The following is a 20,132-nucleotide window of genomic DNA, read 5'->3' as shown; positions in this document are numbered from 1 at the left end:
CCGTTAAATACGGTATACACCTAATTAGAATTTTTCCGACAGACTCAATAGAATACATTAAGAGAATGGGTTCAGAATATAGGGATCAATGAAAGACCGCCATCTTTACATATTTGTCTCCGTTTCAGCGCAAACTGGTAGATTTAAAAATACTCTGATCCTGTATGTAAGTTTGGCACATTTTAGTTTTATGAAAGTACGTATGAATGAAAAATAAAATTGGTTTGGAGAGCCTTTACGCACAACGTATATTGATGAATAAAAAATACAGGGGTTTGATTCATCCTGAAAGTTGTCATATTCAAGTTCAATCCATAAACTATTGGAAGGTGGGGAAAAGTGTACAATTGGGGTTGAACAATAGTCCTATGAATATACCCTAATTCTCTCTAATCATGGAACTATATGACGGCCCAGTCGTTGTGAACTGTGGTCTGAGTTCCATAATGATTGCACAACGTTAGCCTATGGTCCACTAATGCTAGCTACCCTCAGCAATTACTTACAAGGACGTGACAGAGGCAAGAAAGGTACAATGAATGGAATGGAATGGTGCAAAAATAAATGTATGTAGGTATTACTGACGGTGGCTCCCGATAGTGGCTAATATTTAACCTGATGCAAATTGTAAAATAAAACAGAGAAAAGCCCGGGCATATAATCGAAACATTCTAAATCGCACATATCAACCCGGCAGGTTCAGCACAACAGAAGCCCTTTAGCTTGGGTCTCCACATTTCTTAAACGCAAATTCTGAGGGCACACAATTAACATTCTGAATAACGGCACAGCTATGTATATGTCACGTTCCTGACCTATTTCTGTTAGTTTGTTATGTGTGTTAGTTGGTCAGGACGTGAGGTTGGGTGGGCATTCTATGTTTTCTGTTTCTGTGTTGGTTTTGGGTTGCCTGGTATGGCTCTTAATTAGAGGCAGGTGTTTGGCGTTCCTCTAATTAAGAGTCATATTTAGGTAGGCGTTGTCACAGTGTTCGTTGTGGGTGAGTGTCTTCCGTGTCTGTGTATATGTTTGCACCATAAGGGACTGTTTACGGTTTGTTCGGTTTATGTAGTCTGTTCCCTATTCGTGTGTTCTTCTTGTTTTATGTAAGTTCGTCGTCTAGGTCTGTCTACACCGTTTGTTGTTTTGTTAGTTTAGTTAAGTTCGTGTTTTCGTTAAATAAATATGTGTTCAAACTCCACTGCGCCTTGGTTCGATCAATACTCCTCCTTTTCGGGCGAAGAGGAGGAGGACCGCCATTACAGAATCACCCACCAAATCTCCAGAACCAAGCAGCGGAGTAAACGGAGTAAGGGACAGGAAAAGAAGGAGGAATGGACTTGGGACGATATATTGGACGGGACAGGTTGCTACACATGGGAGGAGATCCTGGCTGGTAGGGATCGCCTCCCATGGGAACAGCTAGAGGCACTGAGGAGAGCAGAGGCTACCGAGAGAGGAACCGGAGTTATGAGGGAACGCGTCTTGCACGGAAGCCCAAAAAGCCCGTGAGTAACACCCAAAAATTTATTGGGGGGAGGCTAAGAGGTAGTGGGCTAAGAGGTAGTGGGCCAAGGGCAGGTAGGAGACCTGCGCCCACTTCCCAGGCTTACCGTGGAGAGCGGGAGTACGGGCAGGCGCCGTGTTACGCAGTAGAGCGCACGGTGTCTCCTGTACGAGTGCATAGCCCAGTGCGGGTTATTCCACCTCCCCGCACTGGTAGGGCTAGATTGGGCATTGAGCCAGGTGTCATGAGGCCGGCTCAACGCGTCTGGTCTCCAGTGCGTCTCCTCGGGCCGGCATACATGGCACCTGCCTTACGCATGGTTTCCCCGGTTCGCCTACATAGCCCGGTGCGGGTTATTCCACCTCCCCGCACTGGTCGGGCGACCGGGAGCATTCAACCAGGTAAGGTTGGGCAGGCTCAATGCTCAAGAGAGCCAGTACGCCTCCACGGTCCGGTATTTCCGGCGCCACCTCTCCGCCCCAGCCTAGTACCTACAGTGCCTACACTACGCACTAGGCTACCAGTGCGTCTCCTGAGCCCTGTTCCTCCTCCACGCACTCTCCCTGTAGTGCGTGTATCCAGTTCGGTGCCTCCAGTTCCGGCACCACGCACTAAGCCTCCTGTGCTCTCCAGAGCCCTGTACACACTGTTTCTTCTCCCCCTACTAATCCTGATGTGCTTGTCCTCAGCCCGGTGTCACCAGTGCCGGTACCACGCACCAGGTATAGAGTGGGCTTTGAGAGTACAGTGTGCCCTGTCCCTGCTCCCCGCACTAGTATGAAGGTGCGTGTCCTTAGGCCGGTGCCTCCAGTTCCGGCACCACGCACCAGGTCTACAGTGTGCCTTATCCGGCCAGAGCCACCCGTCTCCCCAGCGCCATCTGAGCCATCCGTCTCCCCAGCGCCATCTGAGCCATCCGTCTCCCCAGCGCCATCTGAGCCATCCGTCTCCCCAGCGCCATCTGAGCCATCCGTCTGCAATGAGCCTGCAAAGCCGCCCGTCTGCCATGAGCCTACAGAGCCGTCTGCCAGACAGGAGCCGCTAGAGCCGCCCGCCAGACAGGAGCCGTTAGAGCCGTCCGTCAGACAGGATCTGCCAGAGCCGCCAACCAGACAGGATCTGCCAGAGCCGCCAACCAGACAGGATCTGCCAGAGCCGCCAACCAGACAGGATCTGCCAGAGCCGCCAACCAGACAGGATCTGCCAGAGCCGCCAACCAGACAGGATCTGCCAGAGCCGCCAACAAGACAGGATCTGCCAGAGCCGCCAACCAGACAGGATCTGCCAGAGCCGCCAACCAGACAGGATCTGCCAGAGCCGCCAGAGAGCCATGAGCGTCCAGAGCCGTCAGCCTGCCATGAGCGTCGAGAGCCGTCAGCCTGCCATGAGCGTCGAGAGCCGTCAGCCAGCCATGAGCGTCGAGAGCCGTCAGCCGGCCATGAGCGTCCAGATTCGTCAGTCAGCCAGGAGCTGCCCTTCAGCCAGAAATGGCTATATACCCAGAACTGCCCCTCAGTCCAGAGCTGTCTCTCTGTCCGGAGCTGCCTTTCAGTCCGGAGTTGCCCCTCTATTATGATCTCCCTCTCTATCTTGATCTACCTCTTTATTCTTATCTATCCCTCTGTCTTGATTTATCCCTCTGTCCCGGTGCTGTCCCTGTCATGGATGTTACAAAGAGGATTTTGTGGGGGTAAGATATGGGTGGACATTTTTAGGGGTAGATGGAGGTTGGGATTGACTATGGTGGGGTGGGGACCTCGCCCGGAGCCTGAGCCACCACCGTGGTCAGATGCCCACCCAGACCCTCCCCTAGACTTTGTGCTGGTGCGCCCGGAGTTCGCACCTTATGGGGGGGGTTATGTCACGTTCCTGACCTATTTATGTTAGTTTGTTATGTGTGTTAGTTGGTCAGGACGTGAGGTTGGGTGGGCATTCTATGTTTTCTGTTTCTGTGTTGGTTTTGGGTTGCCTGGTATGGCTCTTAATTAGAGGCAGGTGTTTGGCGTTCCTCTAATTAAGAGTCATATTTAGGTAGGCGTTGTCACAGTGTTCGTTGTGGGTGAGTGTCTTCCGTGTCTGTGTATATGTTTGCACCATACGGGACTGTTTACGGTTTGTTCGGTTTATGTAGTCTGTTCCCTATTCGTGCGTTCTTCTTGTTTTATGTAAGTTCGTCGTCTAGGTCTGTCTACACTGTTTGTTGTTTTGTTAGTTTAGTTAAGTTCGTGTTTTCGTTAAATAAATATGTGTTCAAACTCCACTGCGCCTTGGTTCGATCAATACTCCTCCTTTTCGGGCGAAGAGGAGGAGGACCGCCGTTACAGTATATCCTACTTCACTGTGGAAAAGGGTCCGCAATACATGTCACGCTGACCTGTTTGCTTCCTTATGGATGCTTTCACATTCGTCTCCAGGGCTCTTAACGAAAAATCATCTAAAACAATTGTGTGTTTACAATCACCTTCTCCAAACGTATTACTCATGTACCTAGCTCTTATGTGTTTCCTGGCCTGTCTTTCCTCCATTTAAAGGGGTATCAACCAGATTCCTTTTCCAATGGCTTCCTCAGGCTGTGACCAGGCTTCTAGACATAGTTTCAGGCTTTTATTTTGAAAAATTAGCGAGATTTTTCAAAGTAGTCAGGTGTCCTCTGATTAGTTCCTGCGCGCGAGAGGGTAGCTCTCCATTCTCTTTTTCTCTCTTATTAAATAGGTTACGGTCCGGTTGTATTATTATCGATTATGTTTGTTAAAAACAACCTGAGGATTGATTATAAAAAAACATTTGACATGTTTCTACGACCATTACAGATACTTTTTGGAATTTCCGTCGAACAGAACGAGGCTTTGGTTTTCTGAACATAACGCCTAACCCAAATGGCGTTTTTTTGTTATAAAAGTAGTATTTATCGAGCAAAAATAACATTTATTGTCTAACTGGGAGTCTCGTGAGTGCAAACATCTGAAGATTATCAAAGGTAAACGATTAATTTTATTGCTTTTCTGACTTTCGCGACCATGCTAATTTGGGGCTAGCTGTTGTAGCATTGATTGATACACTCACAAAAGCTTGGATTTCTGTCTCTGTAAAGCATATTTTCAAAATCTGACACGATTGTTGGATTAACAACAAGCTAAGCTGTGTTTTGGTATATTTCACTTGTGATTGCATGACTATAAATATTTTTTGTAATATTTTGCGCCCTGCTCCTCGCACTCGCCCTTGACTGGTGCGTGTCACCAGTCAAGGTGCCACCTGTGCCGGCCCCACGCATCAGGCCTCCAGTGCGCCTCCCCAGTCCAGAGCTTCCCGGCGACGGTCCCCAGTCCAGAGCTTCCGGCGACGATCCCCAGTCCAGAGCGCCTCCCCAATCCAGAGCTTCAGGCGACGGTCCCCAGTCCAGAGCTTCCCGGCGACGGTCCCCAGTCCAGAGCTTCCCGGCGACGATCCCCAGTCCAGAGCTTCCGGCGACGATTCCCAGTCCAGAGCTTCCGGCGACGATTCCCAGTCCAGAGCTTCCGGCGACGATTCCCAGTCCATAGCTTCCTGCGACAGTTCCCAGTCCGAACCATTGTTTCTCTATGGTATAGTAGGTCAGGGCGTGACTAGGGGGTGATTTAGTATATGTATGTCTATGTTGTATTCTAGTTTATTATTTCTATGTGGGTATTCTAGTTTTCATATTTCTAGGTTGGTGTGCTTGATATGGTTCCCAATGAGAGGCAGCTGGTTATCGTTGTCTCCAATTTGGGATCATATTTAAGACGCATTTTTCCCACCTGTGTTTTATGGGATATTGTTTTGAGTTAGTGCACGTAGGACCTCTGTAGTCAGGGTTCGTTGTTAGTTTATTGTTTATTATATTGTTTTGTGTGTTTCCATATTAAATATGTAGAAACCATATCGCGCTGCACCTTGGTCCGATATTTATTCCAGCGAACGTGACAACTCCAGTGAATATTTGGCCTTGTGTTTTAGGTTATTGTCCTGCTGAAAGGTGAATTTGTCTCCCAATGTCTGTTGAAAAGCAGTATAATAACATAACACTTTGTATAACACTTTGTATTCAGGATATAAAGTTAATTTCTTAATATATTTTTTTGCAGTTTTACATTATTGCCTTATTTCAAACAGGATACATGTTTTGAAATATTTATATTGTGTTAAGACTTCGTTCTTGTCACGTTCCTGACCTATTTCTGTTAGTTTGTTGTATGTGTTAGTTGGTCAGGACGTGAGTTTGGGTGGGCATTCTATGTTTTCTGTTTCTATGTTGGTTTAGGGTTGCCTGGTATGGCTCTCAATTAGAGGCAGGTGTTTGACGTTTCCTCTAATTGAGAGTCATATTTAGGTAGGTTGTTTCACAGTGTTCTTGTGGGTGGTTGTCTCCTGTGTCAGTGTTTGTCGCGCCACACGGGACTGTCTCGGTTTATGTAGTCTGTTCATGTTCGTGAGTTCTTCGTGTTTTATGTAAGTTCGTATAGTTCAGGTCTGTCTACGTTTTCGTTTTGTTATTTTGTATTTTTTTGTAAGTGTTTTTCCCGTGTTTCGTCATTGTCCTAAATAAATATTATGTATTCACAACCCGCTGCGCCTTGGTCGAATCACTACTCCTCCTCTTCGGTTGTAGAGGAGGAGGAATACCATTACAGTTCTTTTTACTCTGTCATTTAGGTTAGTGTTGTGGAGTAACTACAATGTTATTGATCCATCCTCAGTTTTCTCCTATCACAGCCATTAAACTCTAACTGTTTTAACGACACCATTGGCCTCACGGTGAAATCCCTGAGCAGTTTCCTTCCTCGCAAACAAGTTAGGAAGTACGCCTTTAGCTTTGTAGTGACTGAGTGTATTGATACACCCAAAGTGTAATTAATAACTTTACCATAGTCAAAAGGATATTCAATGTCTGCTTATTTTTACCCATATACCAATAGGTACCCTTCTTTGTGAGGCATGGGAAAACCTCCCTGGTCTTTGTGGTTGAATCTGTGTTTGAAATTCACTGCTCAACTGAGGGGCCTTACAGATAATTATATGTGTGGGGTGCAGAGATGAAGTAGTCATTCAAAAATCATGTTAAACTCTATTATTTTGCACAGAGTGAGTCGAAGGAACTTATTATGTGACTTGTTTAGCACATGTTTTATTAATGAAAAAATATATACGTAAACATAATTCCACTTTGACATTATGGGGTATTGTGTTTAGGCCAGTGACACAAAATCAAAATGTATTCAATTTTAAATTCAAGCTGTAACAAACATTTTTTTTCAAAGTCAAGTGGTGTGAATACTTTCTGAATGCAATGTAAGTAATTCCCAAGCGAGGGACATCTCACGGAGATGAACCTCCAACATTCATAAGCTTTTTCAGTACTTGAGGTCAAATTTTGTCAGACAGCCACAGGGTTTTTTTATACACAGGACAGGAGTTTAAAGGTTTTTGTTCTAGCCCTTCACTAACACCTAATTCATCTAATTGTGGTCTAAATCGAAGACTTAAAATCGAAGAATCCTGTGACGGTCAGTGCCATTTAAGATTAAGGAGGATATGATCACCCTCTGGTTGGTACTGTCATCGCAAAAACCTAGTCCTTTTTTAACTGACTAAAGGTGATTTATCTATTTGACAAGCATTCCATGCAATATAAATAAAGCATTTCCTTGTTTGCCACGACAAATCTAATGTGGCAATTTACCCTAGATTTGTATGAATGGAAACTAATGTTGATTATTTGTTTCCTATTTATGTTATCCAAAAGTGTCTGGTATGGTCATTTCCTGTCAAGATCGGGGATAAAATAACCTTGGACTGCCCATATTTGAAATGTGTAACCACTATACATCGTCAATCAGAGGAATGTGTTGTGTTTGTGCCAGAAGGGCATGGGTGGGAATCAAACCCATCCCGACATGGTAGGTCCTATATGTGAGCGCTGAATGCAGCGGGCCTAACCGCTAGACCACCCCAGACCACAATTGACCTCAATTTTGACTTAATTCGTAACCTTAAGGTACACTAGACACTTGTATGTCGTAGCCTAGTGAAGACCAATATCTATCTTGTTTTATTAGACTATATAAAATGATGGTGGTTGATGTGTATGGCTGCATTTCAGATACTTTTTTGTACATTTAAATGTTGCTGTAATAGGGCTTATGCCTAGCGTTTGAGAGAGAGAGAGAACATTGTTTTGATAGCAAGCCCTGATCCCAATGACTCTACTGCCTGCGCAAGGAGAAAAATATCTGCTCATTTTCAGCCACTCACGAGGCTCATTTAAATTTCCTGATGCATCAAGAAAAATTCTCGGTGACAAGAGAGTGAACAAGTTAAGATCCGACATCTGTAGGCTATGCTTAAAGAGTGATGAGATATGTTTAAAGCTTCGATGTCTAACATTTCCCTGGGGCCTCTCTCTATTGTTGCTCGCCTTAATGTCAGCGTTTCACAGACTGTCGACTTAACTTTCTCTTTTTTATGCCAAACTTTTGTGCAAAAACCAAAACCCCCCAAACCCCTTGTCTGAGAAAAATGCAATAGGAATTTCTGAAAAGAGGCATATAAGGCAGAACTAGAATATTGGATTCTCATAAGACTTGATATACTATCTTGAACTAAGATGCCATTTAAAGATTTATTTGACAACTTTGTCCCCTGTGCTAAAAATGTCAAATGAGCAAGAGTAAACGGGAATTGTAGAAAAAGGAAAGGTTTAAGTTGCATTAGAATGAGCGGGTGGCAGGTAGCCTAGCGCTTAAGATTGTTGGGCTGGTAACTGAAAGGTTGTTGCTCTGAATCTCCGAGCCAACTAGGTGAAAGATCTGTCCATGTGCTCTTGAGCAAAGAACTTAACTCTAACTGCTCCTTTAAGTCATCTGAATAAGACTGTCTGTTAAATGACAAAAATGTAAAATGTCATGATTGAACCCAGTACTCGCTGGAAGCACTATTTTCCCCTTTTCAATTTGAGAATATGTAACTTGTCCAATAAAACTGCTTATTTTCATTCAAATCAAAAGAAGCATGCCTCCCTATTGTAGGCCTCTGGTAACATGAGAAATAGGTTGTGCTTTCATAACAAGGAATTTAATGACAACAATATTGAGAACACAGAATGGAGAAATTGATTTCAATGTAATATCCCACAAGTCTGACAAAGTGATTCATGACCCCCCCCCCCACCCCACCCCACCACCACTCTCTCTCTCACTGAGAGGATTTGGGAGTAACACTCTTTCCTTTAGTCTTCACAAAATGTATCTTTCTTGAAACTTGGTTCCAGAGGGGGAATTTTTCGTTTGATCAAATACTATGTATTATATAGAGGGTGAGCAGTTCCAAGGGCAAACACATCGACCCAGTGCTTTGTCATCTAATGACTTTGAGACTTGAATAGGTTATGGAAGCTTTTATCTTCCCTTAGTGCTACAGGCTTATGAAACACAGTCAACATGCTCACATTGCTTGTTTATCTTCACTTTGAATATGCATGCTGCTCTACACTCACTTTGGACCCAATTAAAGTCACATCATATAAACAATAGACCCTCAAGGTAGCATTAGTGAGGTTTGGATAGTCGACTGTGGACAGTGATATATGGTGTTTATGGGGCTTTAAGTCGTTAGGCATTTTCACTACAGTCTGTATCTGTAACTGTAATTGGGCCAGTAACCGAAAGGTTGCTATTTTGAATACCCGAGACAACAAGCTGAAAAATCTGTCGATGTGCCATTGAGCAAGGCACTTTAGCCTAATTTGCTCGATGGGCACTGCACTACTATGGCTGACCCTGTAAAACAACACATTTCACTGCACCTATCCAGTTTACATGACAATAAAACTGTTTAAAATGTTTACTAATCAACCTTAACCCTTACATGCCAGAGGTAACTGTATTTAAAAACTGCTTGTTTACAAACACATATGAATATTAAATTACCTAATGTCAATTCCAACAGTAGACAACTGAATTTCCACTTGTATTGTAGATACATACTGCTGCTTGTTATGATATATTTTCAGGACCATCATGTTCCATATTGCAGCAGCATACCACCCTGCATACCACTACTGGCTTGCTTCTGAAGCTAAGCAGGGTTGGTCCTGGTCAGGCCCTGGATGGGAGACCAGATGCTGCTGGAAGTGGTGTTGGAGGGCCAGTAGGAGGCACTCTTTCCTCTGGTCTAAAAAATATCCCAATGCCCCAGGGCAGTGATTGGGGACACTGCCCTGTGTAGGGTGCCGTCTTTCGGATGGGACGTTAAACGGGTGTCCTGACTCTCTGAGGTCATTAAAGATCCCATGGCACTTATCGTAAGAGTAGGGGTGTTAACCCCGGTGTCCTGGCTAAATTCCCAATCTGGCCCTCAAACCGTCATGGTCACCTAATAATCCCCAGTTTACAATTGGCTCATTCATCCCCCTCCTCTCCCCTGTAACTATTCCCCAGGTCGTTGCTGCAAATGAGAACGTGTTCTCAGTCAACTTACCTGGTAGAATAACGGTGAAATAAATAAATAAAGAAATTAAGAACATTCTGTGCCTTTAGAAAATATTCATACCCCTTGACTTATTCCACATTTTGTTGTGTTACAGCCGGAACTCAAAATTGCAAAAAATATATTATTTTCTCAACCATCTACACACAATACCCCATAATGACAAAGTGAAATCATGTTTTTAGACATTTGAGCAAATTTATTGAAAATGAAATAAATAAATACATACAGTACCGGTCAAAAGTTTGGACACACCTACTCATTCAAGGGTTTTTTCTGAATTTTTTACTATTTTCTACATTGTAGAATAATAGTGAAGACATCAAAACTATGAAATAACACATATGGAATCTTGTAGTAACCAAGAAGTGTTAAACAAATATATCTTATATTTGAGATTCTTCAAAGTTGCCACCCTTTGCCTTGATTACAGTTTTTCACACACTTGGCATTCTCTCAACCAGCTTCATGAGGTAGTCACCGGGAATACATTTCAATTAATAAGTGTGCCTTGTTCAAAGTTAATTTGTGGAATTTCTTTCCTTCTTAATGCGTTTGTGCCCTTCAGTTGTGTTGTGACAAGATAGGGTTGGTTTACATAAGATAGCCCTATTTGTGTAAGGGGTGCGTAACTGGTGGCAGGGAAGTCAAACACAGGAGAGTAGGACTTGGTGAACAGCCAGAGCAGTTTAATATATAAAACTAATGGCATACAAAACAATAAAAACATGGGTACAAAACCCATAGCACACCAGTAACACATAGAACGAGTACTTACAAAATAAACAATTCCCGACTAGGACATGGGGGGGAAAAGAGGGAAAATATAAAACATGTAATTAGGGAATTGAAACCAGGTGTGTGTGAAAACAAGACAAAAATGGATCGGCGATGGCTAGAAGACCGGTGACCTTGACCGCCGAACACCGCCCGAACAAGGAGAGGAACCGACTTCGGTAGAAGTTGTGACAATTTGATAAAAGACCAAGTCCATATTATGGCAAGAACAGCTCAAAAAAGCAAAGAGTAACAATAGTCCATCATTACTTCAAGACATGAAAGTCAGTCAATCTGGAAAATGTCAAGAACTTTGAACGTTTCTTCAACTGCAGTCGTAAAAACCATCAATCGCTATGATGAAACTGGCTCTCATGAGGACTGCCACAGGAAAGGAAGACCCAGAGTTACCTCTGTTGCAGAGAATAAGTTCATTAGAGTTACCAGCCTCAGAAATCGGCAATTAACTGCACCTCAGATTGCAACCCAAATAAATGCTTCACAGAGTTCAACAAACAGACACATCTCGACATCAACAATTCAGAGGAGTGTGTGAATCAGGCATTTATGGCCAAATTGCTGCAAAGAAACCAATACTAATGACCTCCCGGGTGGCGCAGTGGTCTAGGGCACTGCATCGCAGTGCTAGCTGCACCACCAGAGTCTCTGGGTTCGCGCCAAGGCTGGGCTGTGTTCGCGCCCAGGCTCTGTCACAACTGGGAGGTCCGTGGGCTGACGCACAATTGGCATAGCGTCGTCCGGGTTAGGGAGGGTTTTGCCGGTAGGGATATCCTTGTCTCAGTATGTAAAATGTATGCACTCTACTGTAAGTCGCTCTGGATAAGAGTGTCTGCTAAATTACTAAAATGTAAATACTAAAGGACACCAATAAGAAGAAGAGACTTGTTTGGGCCAAGAAACACGAGCAAAGGACATTAGACCAGTGGAAATCTGTCCTTTGGTCTGATGAGTCCAAATTTGAGATTTTTGGGTCCAACCACCGTGTCTTTGTGAGACGCAGAGTAGGTGAACAGATGATCTCTGCATGTGTGGTTCCCACCATGAAGCATGGAGGAGGAGGTGTGATGGTGTGGGAGTGCTTTGCTGGTGACACTGTCTGTGAATTATTTAGATTTTAAGGCACACTTAACCAGCATGGCTACCACAGCATTCTGCAGCGATATGCCATAACATCTGGTTTGTGCTTATTGGGAGTTTAAATTGAGCTCAGGTGCATCCAATTTTTTTAGATGATCCTTGGAGATGTCACTACAACTTGATTGGAGTCCACCTGTGGCCAATTCATTTGTTTGGACATTATTTAGAAAGAAACACACCTGTCTATATAAGGTCCCGCAGCTGACAGAGCTTGTCAGAGCATAAACTATACCATGAAGTCCAAGGAACTGTCCAGATATATAATTGTGATAAACCATAAATCTGGGGAAGGGTGTAAAACAAGTTCTAGAGTCTTTCCAAGAGCACAGGGGTCTCCAACATTGGGATATTGAAAAAATGTGTAACTACCCAGACTCTGCCTAGAGCTGGCCATCTGACCAAACTGAACAACCGGGCAAGAAGGACCTTGGTCAGGGAAGTGGCCATGAACTCAATGACCACTCTGACAAAACTACAGAGTTCCTTGGCTGAGATGGGAGAACCTGCCAGAAAGACAACAGTCTCTCCACCACTAAACCAATCTGGTCTTTATGGGAGAGTGGCCGGACGGAAGCCACTCCTGAGAAAAAGGCACATAACAGCACGCCTGGAGTTTGCAAAAAGGCACATGAAAGAATCTGAGATCATAAGGCAAAATATTATGTGGTCTGATGAGACAAACATTTAACTATTTGGCCTGAATGCAAAGTGCTATGTCTGAAGAAAATCAGCCATAGCTCATCACCCATCTGAATTTTGGCCCATTCCTCCTGACAGAGATGGTGTAAATAAGTCAGGTTTGTAGGCCTCCTTGCTCACAAACACTTGTTCAGTTCTGCCCATGAATTTTCTATAGGAATGAGGTCAGGGCTTTCTGATGGCCACTCCAATACCTTGACTTTGTTGCCATTTTGCCATATCTTTGGAAGTATGCTTGGGGTCATTGTCCATTTGGAAGACCCATTTGCGACCAAACGTTAACTTCCTGACTGATGTCTTGAGATGTTGCTTCAATATATCCACTATTTTGTGAAGTGCACCAGTCCCCCCTGCAGCAAAGCACCCCCACAACATGATGCTGCCATCATGCATGATGATGTTTACAGGTAAAATAGTCTAGCGTTAGCTAGCTACATTTTCAGATATTACACGTTTTCTAATTTTGACAGAAAGTGATTTCATTTCAAGCTAAAGTGTACTGTTAGCTAGCTAACGTTACTATTTGTTTCCCAGAGCTGTTTTCTGTTCTAGTTAGAGCCTAATGTTAGCATTGAACATGGTTGGTTAGCTCCCAGCACCATGGCACTGTTCATTGTTGTTTAACTAGCTAATGTTAGCTGGCTGGCTGATTAGCTAACGTTACATGACGTGTGTACAACACCCTATGAATATGACCTATGTCAGAAAACGTCTGCAAAAAAGCTTAATGAAAACGCAGACCTAACTAGCAGAGCTGGTTAGGCTGTTTCCATGTTATCCAGAGGTAAACAAATCATCAGCTAGAGCGTCAAGTGTGCGCTCCGAGAGCGAAACGAGATGGGTTGGGCTAAAGCTTAAGATGGTGTGAACGATGCTGAATGGGTGTAAACAAAGAAGAGCTCTTCACTAGATAGCAAACTATTCAAAGGCCATTTTCTCAAAAGTGAATTTACAAGTTGATCAACTTTCCAAGCAGAATTACTTTCCCATTGTTCCTCAAATGCTGTGTATGATATACCATTTTGTAGCTCTGAGTATCTATTTTTTATCTAATGTAAAAAACACCCTTTCAAATTTTGCTACATAAGACCGAAATCAGGTTGTGAGTCACTATTGGTGTGTGAATGGAGAGCTAGCTAATGAATGATAAGGCTTTATAAATGTTTGAAAGAGCTGGCCTGGGACTAAGCTCGCTGGCAGCAGTAAGAGGCTACAGACTTGAGGTGGAAGGGAACGTTATGCGATGCATGTGACCACCTTGCCAAACAGACACTTTCCATGTACTTGTCAACATTATGTTTGTTGTGTATAGAATCTAAGCTTTGGTTAAAATGTCCATATCATACTGACATACAAAACATTTAATGTTAGTTAACTCTGTTGCACTTTTTTCTTTCTATTGTGGTAAATGACACACTTGATTTAAAACCAACAAATACCTATTATGGTGTTTTATAATTCAGTGCATCTATTGCTGTAGTATAGTAAAGGGCCTTGTGTGTATTAACTGTCTTGTCTGTGTTTTCAAACAAGTATTGCTATAATACATTATGCACCATAGTATTATAAGTCATTATAGTTAATGATCTATGAAACCTCATACTGAGTTTTATAACCGCTTATGAATTAACCTGTTAGGGGTGCAGCCCGACACCGGTACACTTATGACAACATCCAGCTCAAAGTGCAGGGCCCGAAATTCAAAATATATTTTTTTTAAATATTTAACTTTCACACATTAACAAGTCCAAGACACCAGATGAAAGGTGCACATCTTGTGAATCAAGCCAACATGTCCGATTTTTAAAATGTTTTACAGGGAAGACACAATATGTAAATCTATTAGCTAACCACGTTAGCAAAAGACACCACTTTTCTTACTCCATCAGTTTTTTACTCCATCAGTAGCTATCACAAATTCGGCCAAATAAAGATAAAAATAGCCACTAACCAAGAAACAACCTCATCAGATGACAATCTGATAACATATTTATTGTATAGCATATGTATAGCATAGCATATGTATAGCATAGCATATAGCAACATTTGCATATTTCAGGTATAATTCATAGTTTACATTTCAGCTACAATCCGAAATTGCACCGAAAGCAGCCATAATATTTACAGACACCAACGTCAAATACCTAATTACTCATCATAAAACATTTCTGAAAAATACATAGTGGACAGCAATTGAAAGACAGGCATCTTGTGATTCTAGACAATATTTCCGATTTATTAAATGTTTTACAGCGCAAACAAAATGTAGCGTGATATTAGCATAGCAGCAATAGACAGAAAAACTTGGGCGCCCACGACCAGTCAACATGCACGACAGATATATGAAATAACATCATAAATTGTCTCTTACTTTTGCTGATCTTTCATCAGAATGTTGAACAAGGTGTCCTCTGTCCAGATGAGTCGTTGTTTGGATTCAGAATGGCAAATTTCCCTCTTCACTTAGAATTGGCACTAGCCGAGTGGCACAAATCTCTCCGACGTAAACACAGTCAGAGGACGGAACACGGCAAAACTCCCGAAAAAATTCCAATAATCTGACTAACTATATTGAAAAAACATACATTACGATGATATGTTCACATGTATCAAAAAAATTCCGAGCCGGGGAAAGTTTTCGTCTATTACGGCAGTAAAACAGAAGGCAATGGCACTTCCTTGTCGCGCGTTTCAGAGAACCGGAAGTGGACGGTCACGTCAAAGAAATAGCTTTTATTCCACCCCTGACCAAGATGAACACAAAATTTCTTCTCTCACATCCTCTTGAGACCAAGAGGAAGGCGTATGGAGTGTAAGTAGACTCCTCAGTGTCATGACCATATATAGGCATCAAGTTGAACAGAACACATATTTCTGACATTTCACTTCCTGGTCAGGGAAAGTGCTGCCAAAGGAATTCTGTTTCACTCAGAGAAATAATTCCAACGGTTTTAGAAACTAGAGAGTGTTTTCTATCCAATATTAATAATAATATCCATATTGTACGAGCAAGAATTGAGTAGGAGGCCGTTTGAAATGGGCAGGATTTCACTGGCTACTCAACACTTTCCCTTGCAGCCAGAAGAAGTTTTTAACATAGATGCTTGAAGCCAGTGTTATATTCCATTAGAAAGGGTATTATTATGTGTTATACGTATGCACTTCATAGAAAGTGTTACCAAATGTGTAAATGGGAATGTTTTGGCAGAAATACATTATGTTGGAATTGGTACCATTCCTTCAGCATTGTGCAGTGGAGAGAGTGAAAACAAGGGTCTGTTTTGCCCAGTGAGGTATTGAGAGCCTAGGCTTATGACTGTCCATTACTAAAGTAGGATCTTAATTTGATCTCTCTTTTGTTGCTAAGATTTCCTGCATAGGGAAAAATGTATCAACCCATAATCCATATAATAATTCACATTTCATGTTGCTGAAGGATTATTTTCCTGCTGTACCAAACTGGCTCAAATTAAGATCCTAAATCTGTAACTTCTTGGATGGGACAGAGGCAGACAAATGGCCAAACTGTAGCAAGTGATTACTTGAACTTCATTTGAGTGTGCAAGCTTGTGTTGTTTATGAGAAGTCAGCTCTGTCCAGAAACAACCCCTACACACTTGTGTAGCGTTGAAATTATCCGAAAGGTTTAGGCAATACAGTAGCTCCTGGCTGTGTTTTATTCCGGGAAGATGTTTCCTCCAATCTGCACTTGTTCACTCTCCTTCACAGATCTCATAGGACTGGATTTGTGAAAGCAACATGGCGGAAACTAGGTGGAGCTGTTGCTTACACCTACCCAGTTGTCTCATATTCATAGAGAAGAGTGAACAAGGGGAGTGGGAAGGTAACGTCCCAGAATGAGACCCATATCTAGTCTTCTCAGGTCTACACTACAAGTGCATAGCCCCGTGGGGGAGGGGCCATAGGGTGTTTCTAGATGGGGACATGGTGAACTATATTAAGTGTTTCTACACGGGGACATGGTGAACTATATTAAGTGTTTCTAGACGAGGACATGGTGAACTATATTAAGTGTTTTTAGACGGGGACATGGTGAACTATATTAAGTGTTTCTACACGGGGACATGGTGAACTATATTAAGTGTTTCTACACGGGGACATGGTGAACTATATTAAGTGTTTCTAGACGAGGACATGGTGAACTATATTAAGTGTTTCTAGACGAGGACATGGTGAACTATATTAAATGTTTGTAGACGGGGACATGGTGAAATATATTAAGTGTTTCTAGACGGGGACATGGTGAACTATATTAAATGTTTGTAGACGGGGACATGGTGAAATATATTAAGTGTTTCTTGACGGGGACATGGTGAACTATATTAAGTGTTTCTAGACGAGGACATGGTGAACTATATTAAGTGTTTCTAGACGAGGACATGGTGAACTATATTAAATGTTTGTAGACGGGGACATGGTGAAATATATTAAGTGTTTCTAGACGGGGACATGGTGAACTATATTAAATGTTTGTAGACGGGGACATGGTGAAATATATTAAGTGTTTCTTGACGGGGACATGGTGAACTATATTAAATGTTTGTAGACGGGGACATGGTGAAATATATTAAGTGTTTCTTGACGGGGACATGGTGAACTATATTAAATGTTTGTAGACGGGGACATGGTGAAATATATTAAGTGTTTCTAGACGGGGACATGGTGAACTATATTAAATGTTTGTAGACGGGGACATGGTGAAATATATTAAGTGTTTCTTGACGGGGACATGGTGAACTATATTAAATGTTTGTAGACGGGGACATGGTGAAATATATTAAGCGCTGAACCCTTTTTCCTCATAGTGTGATGTATTTGCGGCAGGTACCCTAGTGGTTAGAGCGTTGGGCCGTTAAAAGTTTCTGGATCGAGTCCCCTAGCTGACAAGGTAAAAATCTGTCGTTCTGGCCCTGAGCTAGGCAGTTAACCAACTGTTCCCCGGGCCCCGAAGACCTGGATGTAGATTATTCAGAGGGGTTGTGTTAAATGCAGAAGACACGTTTCAGTTGAAGGCTTTCAGTTGTACATCTGACTAGGTATCCCCCTATTCACAGGACTTGGGGGAAAAGTGTGTTATCTTGAACATGATTGCGACATCTTGCACATGATCACATAGAGGTCATCGCAAGTAGACAAAGACTGACTAAATAGGTCAATGTGATATATGTACCATTCTCTTGATCAATTGTGGTTCCAGTCCATCTCACCTTGCTATCCAGTTAATGTGTTATTCATTGATAGTAGATTGCAACACAGTGGGATTCACATGTGTGAAATTGAAGATAACCTTTAAGGGTTTGCTAATAGTGCATAGCCTTCCATTTATATTGTAATTTCAACCAAGCTGACAATTATTGATGAGTCATGCACATGCTATCTTATGAAACTCTGTTTATAAGGGGATTGGTGAAATTAAACTATGCATTCACAAATTCTGTTATAATGTGTCATCTTCCAACTAAAAGTTTGACTCAACGGGGGAAGATATACAGTACATACACCAAAGACCAAACTATGTGGACATATGCCCATCAAACATCCTATAACAAAATCATGGGCATTAATATTAAGTGGGGTCCCCTTTGCTGCTTCAACAGCCTCCACTCTGGGAAGGCTTTCCACTAGAATGTTGGAACATTGCTGCGGGGATTTGCTTCCATTCAGCCACAAGAGCATTACTGAGGTTGGGCACTGATGTTGTGCGATTAGGCCTGGCTCGCAGTCGGCGTTCCAATTCATCCCAAAGGTGTTGAGGTCAGGGCTCTGTGCAGTCCAGTCATGTTCTTCCACACCAATCTTGATAAACCATTTCTTTATGGACCACGCTTTGTGCACAGGGGCATTGTGATGCTGAACAGGAAAGGGCCTTTAGCAAACTGTTGCCACAAAGTTGGAAGCAGAAAATCGTCCAGAATGTCATTGTAAATCAAATCAAATCAAATCAAATTTTATTAGTCACATACACATGGTTAGCAGATGTTAATGCGAGTGTAGCGAAATGCTTGTGCTTCTAGTTCCGACAATGCAGTAATAACAACAAGTAATCTAACCTAACAATTCCACAACTACTACCTTATACACGCAAGTGTAAAGGGATAAAGAATATGTACATAAAGATATATGAATGAGTGATGGTACAGAACGGCATAGGCAAGATGCAGTAGATGGTATAGAGTACGGTATATACATATGAGATGAGTACTGTAGGGTATGTAAACATAAAGTGGCATAGTTTAAAGCGGCTAGTGGTACATGTATTACATAAAGATGGCAAGATGCAGTAGATGATATAGAGTACAGTATATACATATACATATGAGATGGGTAATGTAGGGTATGTAAACATTATATTAAGTGGCATTGTTTAAAGTGGCTAGTGGTACATTTTTACATAATTTCCATCAATTCCCATTTTTAAAGTGGCTGGAGTTGAGTCAGTATGTTGGCAGCGGCCGCTAAATGTTAGTGATGGCTGTTTAACAGTCTGATGGCCTTGAGATAGAAGCTGTTTTTCAGTCTCTCGGTCCCTGCTTTGATGCACCTGTACTGACCTCGCCTTCTGGATGATAGCGGGGTGAACAGGCAGTGGCTTGGGTGGTTGTTGTCCTTGATGATCTTTATGGCCTTCCTGTGACATCGGGTGGTGTAGGTGTCCTGGAGGGCAGGTAGTTTGCCCCCGGTGATGCGTTCTGCAGACCTCACTACCCTCTGGAGAGCCTTACGGTTGTGGGCGGAGCAGTTGCCGTACCAGGCGGTGATACAGCCCGACAGGATGCTCTCGATTGTGCATCTGTAGAAGTTTGTGAGTGCTTTTGGTGACAAGCCGAATTTCTTCAGCCTCCTGAGGTTGAAGAGGCGCTGCTGCGCCTTCTTCACAACACTGTCTGTGTGGGTGGACCAATTCAGTTTCTCCGTGATGTGTACACCGAGGAACTTAAAACTTTCCACCTTCTCCACTACTGACCCGTCGATGTGGATAGGGGGGTGCTCCCTCTGCTGTTTCCTGAAGTCCACAATCATCTCCTTTGTTTTGTTGACGTTGAGTGTGAGGTTATTTTCCTGACACCACACTCCGAGGGCCCTCACCTCCTCCCTGTAGGCCGTCTCGTCGTTGTTGGTAATCAAGCCTACCACTGTAGTGTCATCCGCAAACTTGATGATTGAGTTGGAGGCGTGCATGGCCACGCAGTCGTGGGTGAACAGGGAGTACAGGAGAGGGCTCAGAACGCACCCTTGTGGGGCCCCAGTGTTGAGGATCAGCGGGGTGGAGATGTTGTTACCTACCCTCACCACCTGGGGGCGGCCCGTCAGGAAGTCCAGGACCCAGTTGCACAGGGCGGGGTCGAGACCCAGGGTCTCGAGCTTGATGACGAGTTTGGAGGGTACTATGGTGTTAAATGCTGAGCTGTAGTCGATGAACAGCATTCTCACATAGGTATTCCTCTTGTCCAGATGGGTTAGGGCA

This window comes from Salvelinus fontinalis, chromosome 4 (assembly GCF_029448725.1).
Source record: "Salvelinus fontinalis isolate EN_2023a chromosome 4, ASM2944872v1, whole genome shotgun sequence".
Lineage (NCBI taxonomy): Eukaryota > Metazoa > Chordata > Actinopteri > Salmoniformes > Salmonidae > Salvelinus > Salvelinus fontinalis.
This window is presented reverse-complemented; position numbering follows the sequence as displayed.